Raw genomic sequence first — 11797 nt, forward strand, 5'->3', positions numbered from 1 at the left:
GGGGATGGCCCTTCCTTGGTGCCGGACACAAGCGTTTTATCCTCCACAGGTACTGTTCAACACCCCGTGATGGTTGTCTGACATCTGTGGTGGGGGGGACCCCCTCTCCTACCCTGCTGGTGTCAGACCAGCTACCTAGAGTGACAGGAACACCTTCGGGATTGCACGTTTGGCAGGACGTCCGAGAAGATGGAATGTGCGGCTGAAGGGCCGTCTGGGAGGATTGCACGTTGGGGAGAAGAAAGAGCTAAGGACACTGTGTGGACAGCAGGAGTGCCTCTGGAGATGGCCTGGTGGGTGGAGGGAGCATCTCAGGACTGTGGGGTGGGCGGGAGGAGGGGCTGGGAAGACTGCAAGGCCTGCCGCTGAAATGCCTGCAAATGACTACACGTGTGGCAGGAGAAACACCTGAGACAGTGGAATACCTGGCAGGGGGAACAAGGGACACAGTGGAGTGTTTGGCAAAAGGAAGGCTTAAGGTAGGTTGTGCATCTGCCCGAAGGAACACGTGAGTCCAAGGCTGCTTCCCGAGCGGATCTGGTTGGTAGACCATGACGTTGATTCCTGCCTCTAAATCTAGCTTTATTCTCAGCAGCCACAACGTTTTTGGTACTACAATAGTGCTTTTTATAGTATACTCATAGGTGGATGCCAAAATCACAACCTGGCCATTTGGATGTTCAACTAATGCTTTATGCTGCAGAGTCCCTGGAACTCAACAACCCATGTTGGAAGTCACTGGAGCTCAGATGTGTAGCACTACCTTGCTTCTCTATGGCTGGGAGTGCAAACGTTTGGAAGTTTTGTGAGACAAGGTCTAACTCTGTCATGCAGCCAGGAGTGTAATCGTGGCTCAGTGCAGCCTTGACTTCCGGGGTTCAAGCCATCTCACCTCAGCCTCTCAATGTGCTAGGAATACAAGCGTGAGCTGCTGCACCTGGCCTACTTTTGAGCTTTGAGTTCTTGGTATATTCTAGAGATGAGTCTCTGGAGTTGAGTCCTTGGTCTGATAGTGGTTTGTAAATGTTTTTCCCAATCTGTAGCTTATCTTTCCATCTCCCTAATTGAGTCAGCAAAAATGTGGTCTCCCTTGCAAATACTCTGCCGCTGTAGCAGGAAAGCAGACAGTACATAAATGAACATGTGAATGTATCCCTTGAGTAAGTGTCTGTTTGAGGTAAAGAGAGCTCTAGACAGATCAGTGCTGACAGGTTATTTCATTAAGTAATAGTTAAGCTGCGTATAAACTCAAACCTCATGCTTACTTTCTCTTACTCCACTGTTCTGTTACTGCTGGTGAGAAAGCAGTTTTCAACATGTTGTTCTTTCCACCTTCCTCAGTAGCTTTTAGGACCTGTTCTTTTCTGCAATTTTGTTTTGATGGGTCTAGATATGGATGGATTTATTGTATTGGGGATTATGCCTCCTGACTCTTAAGTCCTGTCTGTTTTCATTCTGGAATTTTTTTTTTTTTTTTTTTGAGGCAGACTCCCACTCTGTCAGCAGGCTAGAGTGCTGTGGCGAGATCTCGGCTCACTGCAACCTCCATCTCCTGAGTTCAAGCATTGCTCCTGCCTCAGCCTCCCAAGTGGCTGGGATGACAGGCGCACACATCCACGCCAGGGTAATTTCGGTATTTTTAGTAGAGACAGGGTTTCACCATGTTGGCCAGGCTGGTCTTGAACTCCTGACCTTAGGTGATCCACTCATCTTGGCCTCCCAAAGTGTTGGGATTACAGGGATGAGCCACCACACCTGGCTGGAATTTCTTTCGGACACGTTGGATCCCCTCATTTCAACCTCCCTTCGTCATATTTTCCCTTCTACTGTTGAAAGTTTTAAATGTCTGTGAATGGCAGCCACTAATTCTGGCATCTGAAGCTCTTGGAAGTCCACTCCTTGTTGCTACTGACTTCTGTGCCCTTTTAGTGGGGCTTTGGCTGTGGCAATCATATGCAGCACTGGCTAAAGAATCTCAAGGTAGCTAGTGTTACAGCTGAATTAGAGGTCCACCCTGGTAGTAGGGACAAACGCCCACACTTTTGGCCACAGAAGTCATCTTCTGTGTTGATGATTTTTGTGGTATGAGAGCAGAGGGAAAACAGGGGCTGAGCATTTTCCCTAAACGGTAGTGGACATTCAAATCCCTAGTGAGGCTGAGGGCGGTGGCTCACGCCTGTCATCCCAGCACTTTGGGAGGGCGAGGCAGGTGGATCACCAGAGGTCAGGAATTCATGACCAGCCTGGCCAACACAGCAAAACACCATCTCTACAAAACTACCTGCCTGTAGTTTTGGGAGGCTGAGACAGGATTGTTGCTTGAACCTGGGAGGTGGAAGTTGCAGTGAGGTGAAATGGTGCCACTATACTCCAGACTGGGCAGTTCATAAATAAGAGAAATAATTGACTCAACAGTTCTACAGGCTGTCGAAGCATAGCTCCAGCATCTACTTGGCTTCTGGTGAGGCCTCAGGAAGCTTACAATCATGACAGAAACAGGAGTTGGGTGCAAAGAGAGAGAGGAGGTGCCAGGCTCTTTCTAACGAAGCTGCTTTACTGTGACCTAACAGAACAAGAACTCATGCTTCACTAAACGGAGGGTGCTAAGCCATCCAGAAGAAAGGTATCCCCTCTAACAAATGTCAGATTTGGAGGGGACACACATCCAAGCTGTGTCAGGCTGTAAATGTTTTGACGCTTAGCTCCTTGAATGACAATTATTTATCCTCCCTGGCAAGAGAGCGAGCCTCTGGCTGGAAGGCAGATGCCAGACAGGGGGCAGAGTGCCAGCTGGCTGGGGCAGCTTACCACACTGTGGAGGAGGAGCCAGGGGCATGAAGCTGGGGGCACACAGGTGGATGTAGGCAGCTGCCGGACTGCAGGCAGGCTGGAGCTCCCGGGTGCCACAGGGCTCCTGCACACACAGGCTGAGGAATGGTGCAGGATCCACCTGAAATCAGGGTTACCTAGTCATTGTCCCTACCCTGGGGAGTGGTGAGGAGGAGGGGAAAAGGGCTTTCTATGCCCCACAGAGTAGGCTCACACTCACTACCCGGAAGCAGTTCCCTAAGCTGGAGCGGGGGTCCTGGAAGAAGGCCCAGCAGGCAGGGCTCTGTCCTGGGCAGGCCTGCTGAGTCTTTCAGTTGGCCCTGCAGTCACCATTCACCTGGCGGGACAGACCGAAGACTCAGGCCTCCCGCTTGACCAGGTGGCTCCCCAACATACATCGGCCTCAGCAGGAGACTCCTCCCAACCCCGGGCCTGCAAAGACCTCTGCAGAGCCAGCAGGCTACCTGCCTCTCCTGGGACGCTACAGCGAGCAGCCCTCAAGAGCCTCAGCCGGAGGGGGGAAGGGCAGGTGCCCCTGCTCAGCTGCCAGTCCAGGCTGAGCTCCTCCAGGCTTCGGGCCACAGAGCCATCAGGCAACATCAGCTCATTACCTGCTTCATTGTTGTTGGTTCCCAGAAGGCCAGCGGATATGCCTGTGGGGAGGAGGGAATCTGAGGTGGTCTGGAGATCGCATGATCCTCCCACAGGGGACCTGTATGAGAGACGAGACTGAGGGACACCGAGTGGTAGAATCCTATCACCATGACCCCAGACTCCTGGAGCCCAGGGTTCTAGCTTCAAACTCTCATCAAAGGAGGGAGAGAAAGCACAGGGACTGAGGATAGCCCTGTGTCCCCCCGTCCCCTCATGTCCTCAGCTCAAGTGGCCAGAATCCAGGCCTGCCCTTTGAGTTCCTTGGCAGAGGGACCACAGAAGGGCCAACTCCACCCTGGAGCCGTGTATCCCAGGGATGGGGGCAGAAAGCCCGGGGCCTCAGTACCATCATCTCAACCACAGTGGCCGACAGCCGGGGACCTGTCCCACTGGAAGCTGAGTGGTGCATCCTGCAGAGGCTCTTGGTGGTGGGACCCAGACTCACCGTGGTGCCAGGGGCACAGAGTCAGGCTGTAGAGGCCAGTGGGCATGTCACAGGAGATGGAGACCCCGTCCTCACTGGCCAGCTCAGTCCTGGGGACGTTACTCCTTGTCATGGCAGGAGGCAGCTGGAAGTCTGGACAGCTCTCCCCCAGCAGGGAGGAGTTGTACAGCCTGGAGGCCAGAGCCGGTGGGCAGGAGGGCTGACCCACAGATGGGACAGGCTTGAAATGGCCGACCCCCCAGGTGACCTACCACATGCACAGGTCTCCGGGGAAGCTTGGGCCTCTCCTCCTCACCTGCAGGCTGGGGTAGAAGATGAGGGTCATGTGGTTCAGCTCCACAGTCAGGGTCGTGAGCTCCAAGCCTGTCCAACTCAGCATCGGGGAGAATGCGTTGTGAGCAAAGTCTTGGGCCAGGAGGATGCTGCCGCACTGGGCGCTGAGGTCCCACACCCGGCTGTCGGAGGTCACCACGTGCTGGGCCCTGGCTACTAGGGCATGGTCTGAGGAGAAGCAGCCCAAAAGGCAGGGTGAGTGGAGCCAGCTCCACCAACAGCAGTGGGAACCTGATGCCTAGAGCCCCAGCTTAGCCTGCTCTGAGGTCAGGAGTCCCCCTCCTGCTTCCGGATGACATGAGCTGAAGGGCTACGGCCAATTCAGGCCTAACAAGGAATGGAGTCCCGAGACCTCCTACAAAAATGCTGTACTAAGTAACAATGCCTGGCTCAGAAGCCACATATTCTGTGCTTCTGTTTACATCAGACGTCCAGTGTAGGCACAGCCATGGACACAGCAGGCAGACTGGTAGCTGCAGGGTTTCATTTTAGGATGATAAAAACATTTTAAAATCGATTGTGGTGAGGCATGCACAACTTTGGGTAAACTAGAAGCCACTGAATTTTGCACTTAAAATTCACAGATTGGTCGGGCACGGTGGCACTAAGCCATCCCAGCGCTTTGCAGGGCTGAGGCAGGAGGATCACTTGAACCCAGGACATCAAGGGTGCAGGGAGCCGAGATCGCACCACTGCACTCCAACCATGACAGAGTGAGACCTAGCCTCAAAAAAAAAAAAAAAAAAAAGTCATCCATTTAATGTCAAGGAACCTACTGGGGGGAAAACATTGACTGTTTAAGGGAGCCATTGGCCATCCACTTGAACATGACAGGAATGTCCTGCGGACCTGCCCTCTTCCAGGTAGGGAAGAGATGGCCCGTGAAGGAGCAGGTGTGACCAGTCCAGCCAGTGTGGCCCCTGAGCTGTGCCTTGGGGCTGCTCATGCCCCGGGCAGGGAAGCACCGTCTGTGATGCACAGCCAGGCGCCTGATGGCCAGGGCCAGCATCCTGAGGGAAGCACTATGAGTGCCGTGGTCAGCTGTCAGAACTGAGGGGCACAGAGCAGCCCATGGTCACACACAACTTGAAGACCAGGCTGTTTTCTACAGCATCAGCGTGCTGGTTAGCTATGACTGCACCCATGTTGCTAGGGAGCTGTAGGCCTCCATGTGAGTCCCACACAGATAAACTATTCCTTGCCAAGCCTGGGTTCTGTGGCTCCCCCCTGACCATGCAGGGGCTCCCTCACGCATTAAGAACTGTACATGCCACTTACCCACGTGAGCAAGCCACGTTGTTATACCTGCATTTCACAGAGGAGAAATCCAAGTCCACAGGTTGGCAGTCTCACCTGAGCCACTAGCAAGCGCTCCTCAGGAGCCTAGAGCTGGTCATCCCAGCACGGCCCTTGGCTGCAGGTCGCCCCTGACCAGCAAGTCTGACCTCAGTTTGTGCCCTTGCAGCTGTAACGAGAAGTCTGCCTGCTGCTCCAGCAGAGCCCACAGGGAGGGAGCTGGCCTGAAGCCCTAAACCACATACTATACTCCTCTGCTGGTCCAGGCCTTGTAGTCTGGACAAAAGCAGGATGTGCAGCCTCAGCTCTAGTCCTGTAGGACCTTTGGGAAGTCCTGTAAGCTCTGGGCCTGGCACTGTGATGCCACAAGCCTCTGCAAGCTTCCCCGTGCCCTGCAGTACCTGCTCCTGCATGGCCCTGCTGCTGTGCCCATGGCACAGGGGCTTCCAGGGAGAAGGCTGGCACAGCCTGGGGCAGGAGTCACATTCACAGAGACTCTGCAGCAGGCAGCATGAATCGGTAGAACTCAGCCAGCACGTTGGCCCTGGACAGCTCTCAGAGCAGCTGCAGCAGCTTCTCCACCAGTAACTGGTCACCCGGGCCCCGTCTAGGGACTCATCCCCCCCAGTAAGCAGTGCCAGCATCACCACGGAGTAGCTCCCTAGAGGGAACACACAGGACAAGTCGCTATGCCTGGTCCAGCCTTGCTTCCTTTGGCTGCTTCCTCAGGGAGGGGCTCTCCTTGTTTCAGGAAGTCCCATAATGAGGTGGAGGACAGAGGCCGGCATGACAGCACAGGTAGGGGGTAAAACAGAGACAGAAACAAGCTGCCCTATTGTGAGGATGCAAACATCATGCCCGATCTGCCCCCTGGGTCTTGGGGAGCATGGGGCCTTGGACAGGAGCTGGAAGTGGAGGAACTTTTTTTTGGGGGGGGGGACAATCTCATTCTGTTTCCCAGACTCAAGTAGAGTGGTACTATGTTGACCCTGTGACCTCTGCCTCCTGGGCTTAAGCGAGTCTCTTGTTTCAGCCTTGGCAGTAGCTGGAACTACATGCACTCACTGCCATGCCCAGCTAATTTTTTATTTTTAGTAGAGTCAGCATTTCACCATGTTGGCCAGGCTGGTCTCGAACTCCCGACCTCAACTGATCTGCCCAAAGTGCTGGGATTACAGGCATGAGCCACTGTGCCCGACCAACAGGTCTAGAAAATTTCTATAGTTAAGGGGAGGACTGGAACTTTCTAAATAGGTAGAGTAGGGTCAAGCCTGTGAGATCTGAATGATCAGGGAGATCTCAGCTCACGTGAGGGTGGAGTGGGATGAGGAACATTGCTCACTCTGTTGATGGGCCAGTGGCCTCACTTACCTTCTAGGGAACCCAGAGGCCCTGCAGCTGGGGGCAGGAAGCATCCTCAACACCCTCCCTGCCAGTTGAACCCATTTTTTGGCAGCCCCCGAGATCCCACTCACTAGGTAGGCGAATAACCAGGCAGGTGATTCTTCAACCATGCCAAAGCCCCGTCCGGAGAGCTCTTCCCTTCCTCAGCCTACATTCTGACCACAAGGTGGCAGAAGCAGGCACTTGTATTGCATGGAGCCTTTTCCCCATGATGTGGGTTTAGTCCCTATTCTACAGCTGGGGAAACTGAGGCACACAGCCGATGCAGAGGAATCCTCGTTGGAGGGAGAGCCGGAGTCCAGATGCTCTGCAAGGCCACCAGCATGGAAGAAGGGGGTTGCCCCCGTGCCTGGAGCCCGGTTCCTGGTGAGCCTCATGCCTGTGAAAGAAAAGGATACTGGGTCCCCCACTTCTATTCACCACTCCCGTGTTCTCAATACAGGGACTAAAGGGGCCTTTTGCAGTGAAAGGGTGATCTTATCCTGCCTAGATCAGAGCAGAAGCCAGAGTCCTCCTCCCCACCCCCAGCCTTGGGACCTCCCAGTCCCTCCCAGTTGCATCAGCCCTGCCACCTGGCTGTTCAAACCAGCCAGGCATGGTGGCTAATGCCTATAATCCCAGCACCGAGGCTCTGGATGCCAGGATTCTGAGACCAGCGTGGCTAATCTAGTGAAACCCTGTCTCTACTAAACATACAAATTAACCGGGTATGGTGGCAAATGCCTGTAATCCCAGCTACTTGGGAGGCTGAAGCAGGAGAATCACTTGAATTTGAGAGGCAGAGGTTGCAGTGAGCTGAGATCACACCACAGCACTGCAGCCTGCGTGACAGAGAATGAGACTCCACCTCAAAAACAAACAGGCCAGACACCTCCCTCTCCCAGGCCTCTGGGCAGTGGTGCCCCCACCTGGAGCTCTGTTCCCATGCTGGCCCCATGGCTCTTATTCGAACTGTACCTTCTCGTCAAAGCTGGCCATGGCCACACCATAGGATCCCCAGCCCACCATCTCACCAATGTTCCATCTCTAGCATTTGCCACCTAATGTATGGCTCAGTGGGGGTAAATGATGAGCAGTGGGCCACACCCAGCCTGTGGCTGGCTTCTGCACAGCCTGTAAAAAAGAAGGGCTTTTGTGTGTTTAAAAAATTACAAAACAGGCTGGGTATATCGCCTCCTGCGTATAATCCCAACAGTTTGGTAGGCCAAGGAGGTTGCATCACTGAAGGTCAGGAGTTTGAGACCAGCCTGGAGGGACAAAACCCTGTCTCTACTAGAAATGCAAAAAAAAAAAAAAAAAAAAAAAAAAAAAAGTAGCTAGGTGCGGCAGTGCATACACCTGTAGTCCCAGCAACTCGGAAGGCTGAGGCAGGAGAATCTCTTGAACTCAGGAGGTAAAGGTTGCAATGACCTGAGATCACACCACTGCACTCCAGACTGGGTGACAGAGCAAGATTCCATCTCAGAAAAAAAGATGATTACAAAACAAAAGCAAGGAAATGTGACAGAGCAGAATGACCTTAAGAGGTGACTCTCAGGCTCTCTACAGGGAGCTGTGCACACCCTGCTGTAGATGATTTCCTTTGCCTCGTGTCTGTCTCTGAGTAAAACTGAGCTTTTTGAAGGCAGGAGTCACCCTGGCCCACTGTGCTCCTCTACAGCAGCTCCTAAAATCCTGCCTGCACTAGGACCATGCTCATGAGGTCTCTATGGAGTGAGGAAGAAACCCCAGCTTCCTCTCCTGTGAACTGGGGAGTGAAGAAGCCTCTGTGCAGGGCGGTCAGAGGAGTCAGTGCGTGTCAAAGCATTCGGCATCGCACCTGATAAGTGGCAGGAACGCTGATGCACCACTCCCAACCCTGCGTTACCTGGCTGCAAGGACATACAGGTCCAGCAGGGGTTTGCAGAGCCTCTTCAGTGCCCATGAGAGCATGGCCTCAGCCCAGGATAGCATCTGGTGGGCCACCTGGAGAGGGAGGGGACAGTGAGAGCTGTGTTAGTCATCCTCAACTGCCAGCCATGCCCCATCCTTGCTCTCAACAGCTCCAGGGCACCTTTCAGTGTGGCCAGACGCCTTGCAACGGGCAGCCACCACCCACCATGAGGCCTCGGGGCAGCTCAGAGACCCAGCCCAGGCCTCAAGGAGATGGGTCCTATTCCTGGGATTAAGATGGTAGGGGAGCAGGGGAAAAGGAATAAAGCAGCAGGCACTGGAGATTGCAAGTGAGTCATCACAGCAGACCCGAGCAGCCTCTGCAAGGCCTGCTCGTAGGTTGTCTGGGAACTTGGATTGGGGGTGGGTTCCCACCAATCCTAGAAGTGATACGAGGCTCTCTGCGCCTGAACTGTACAAACACGATTTATGCTGAATCCCTGCTTGTTTCCTAGGAGTCCGACAGTGTGGTCCGCGCCAAGCAGCACCTGCCAATGTGGCAGCCCCCACTGAACACCCTGGGTGACATAGTGCTGGAACAGCCAAGTGCATCCCATGTGAAGGTACTGGGACTGAGAGATGACACTTGGTGCTGGCCCTGGCCCCCTTCCCTGCGCTGACACTCCTGCCTCCTCAGTCACAGCCACAACCAACACTGTGTGCCAAGTTCTGGAGCACTCTTTCAAATTCATTGCCTTGCGGGTGACCATGGGACTCTGGCACAGCAGAAGATGCGGGGTGACATTCAACAGCTAGTTAGAGGGATGCCCACCCTGGCGCTGAGCAGGGTCTTAGCCCCGGATGGTGAAGAAGCCACAGGTTCCTAGTCCTGCCAGGAGGGCAGTTGGGGCAGCCACTGTGAGCATTTAACGACCACATGGCCAGAGAGCTCATCGTGGAACAAGAAAGACCCTATGGCAGTGAGCTTCACAGAAACAAGGCTGTACACTCAAAACAGGCGGAAGACTGAAGAAACCAAGGCAGCAGGCATAAGGGATGTTTGCTTGGAGACCTTGTGAGAATAAGACAGAAGCCCATGAAAAATAGGTTGGGCCAGGCATGGTGGCTCATACTTATAATCCCAGCACTTTGGGAGGCTGAGGCCCGCGCACCACGAGGTCAAGAGATCAAGCCCATCCTGGCCAACATGGTGAAACCCTGTCTCTACTAAAAATACAAAAATGAGCCAGGCATTGTGGTGCATGCCTGTAGTGCCAGCTACTCAGGAGGCCAAGGCAGGAGAATCACTTGAACACAGGAAGCAGAGGTTGCAGTGAGCCGAAATCGTGCCACTGCACTCCAGCCTGGTGACAGTGCAAAACTCCATCTCAAAAAGAAAAAAAAAAAAAAAATCACCATTTGCTGGACTGGATGTGAAAAGGGAAAAAAATTACAAGGTGAAATGTGTGTTGTAGAAGAACCACCACCTGTTCAGTTGCCAAGCACACCATCATTCCTAACTGAGCAAAATAACCCATCCTCCAGGAAAAACTCCCATTTTTACAGTTGGAAATCTGTTTCCCAAGCCCTCCATCCAGTCCTTGGCACTGTGACAAGCATTTCTCACTCCTGGGGACATGGTGCTGGAGATGCAAAAGGGAAAGTCACCAAGGCTGAGTTTCAGCTGCCTGCATCCTGGCAGTCAGGGCCAGAGGGCCATGAGGGGTTCCCTACCTTCCACCATCCACACTGGGCTCACAGGGCATGGCTCTGCTGCAGTGGCTGCACCCACCTCCATAAAGTGATTGCTCAGGGTGGGCCCTGAGTCATTCTTGAAGGTCTGGCTGACACAGAGGTGCCTCTTGCTGCTGCTCTTGTCCCAGTGCTTCCCGTAACTCACCTCCAGTTCAAGCAATTCTCCTGCCTCAGCCTCCAGAGGAGCTGGGATTACAGGCACCTGCCATCACGCCTAGCTAATTTTTGTATTTTTAGTAGAGACAGGGTTTCACCATGTTGGCCAGGCTGGTCTCGAACTCCTGACCTCATGGTCTGCCCACCTCAGCCTCCCAAAGTGCTGGGATTATAAGCATGAGCCACTGCACCCAGCTATTTTTTTAAGATCTCACTCTGTTGCCCAGGCTGGAGTACAGTGGCACCATCTTGGCTCATTGCAACCTTTGCCTCCTGGCCTCAAGCAACCTCGGATGAATAGATATAAGTCTGAGGCTGAAGTGCCAGCCCTGGATCCATTCCTATATGGCCTTGCTATTGGGAGCAACTTCATCTCTTTGGGGATGAGCTCAGGGTACTCAGATCACCACTTGCTTGACTCTGGTGCTCTCTCTGGATGTCCCACCTGGCCTGGGCACCCACCTTGTGGCTAAAGGCTGGGATCTGTGTGCAGTAGAGCTCATGGCCCAGCTCCAGCCTGTAGGTACCATCTGAGCTGCTTCAGTCTGTAGCCTCTGGCTGGTGCTGCACACTGGTGCACCGGCTGCTTCGCCTGAGCTATGAGGATTGATCAAGAGACCCCTGCCCTCCTCTGCCAGGCAGCTCTCCACCAGGGCTCCAAGAGGAGGAGGGCCCAGTCCAACCTGGCCTCAGCCATGTCCCACTGGCCCTGTGCTCTACTTCACCTGTCACTCCATTAGAACCTGTTCATGGGGAGGTCTTAAGAGATGGATGAATGTCTCAACAGACCCACCTTTTTTTTTTTTTTTTTTTTTTTTTTTTTTTTTTTTTAATGAGCAAATACTCAGTCCTACTCAGAGCCCACAGAATGACTAATGGAAAATCCTGTGGTGACAGTATATCTTAGCTCACAGAGCCAGACCCAGAGCCACAGCCGCAGAAAACAGGGCAGGCCCTGCCACCTCCACCTGCCCCGCAGCCAGGCCTGCGGTGCCTTACCCAGGAGGCTATACTGGATCCTCAGGGAGTTGGTCCAGAGCCAGCACCGCTGCT

At 53.8% G+C, this 11797-nt stretch overlaps 1 long non-coding RNA gene across 1 annotated transcript; it reads right to left on the reverse strand.

The window, feature by feature from the left end:
- Positions 1 to 420: 420 nt before the first annotated feature.
- Positions 421 to 7348, reverse strand: LOC141581423 (uncharacterized). Its single transcript, XR_012514012.1, has 3 exons — positions 7033 to 7348; positions 3441 to 4429; positions 421 to 2950 (listed from the first exon to the last, which is right to left on the reverse strand). It is a non-coding gene; the product is annotated as an uncharacterized LOC141581423 (long non-coding RNA).
- Positions 7349 to 11797: the final 4449 nt, after the last annotated feature.

This window comes from Saimiri boliviensis, chromosome 15 (assembly GCF_048565385.1).
Source record: "Saimiri boliviensis isolate mSaiBol1 chromosome 15, mSaiBol1.pri, whole genome shotgun sequence".
NCBI lineage: Eukaryota > Metazoa > Chordata > Mammalia > Primates > Cebidae > Saimiri > Saimiri boliviensis.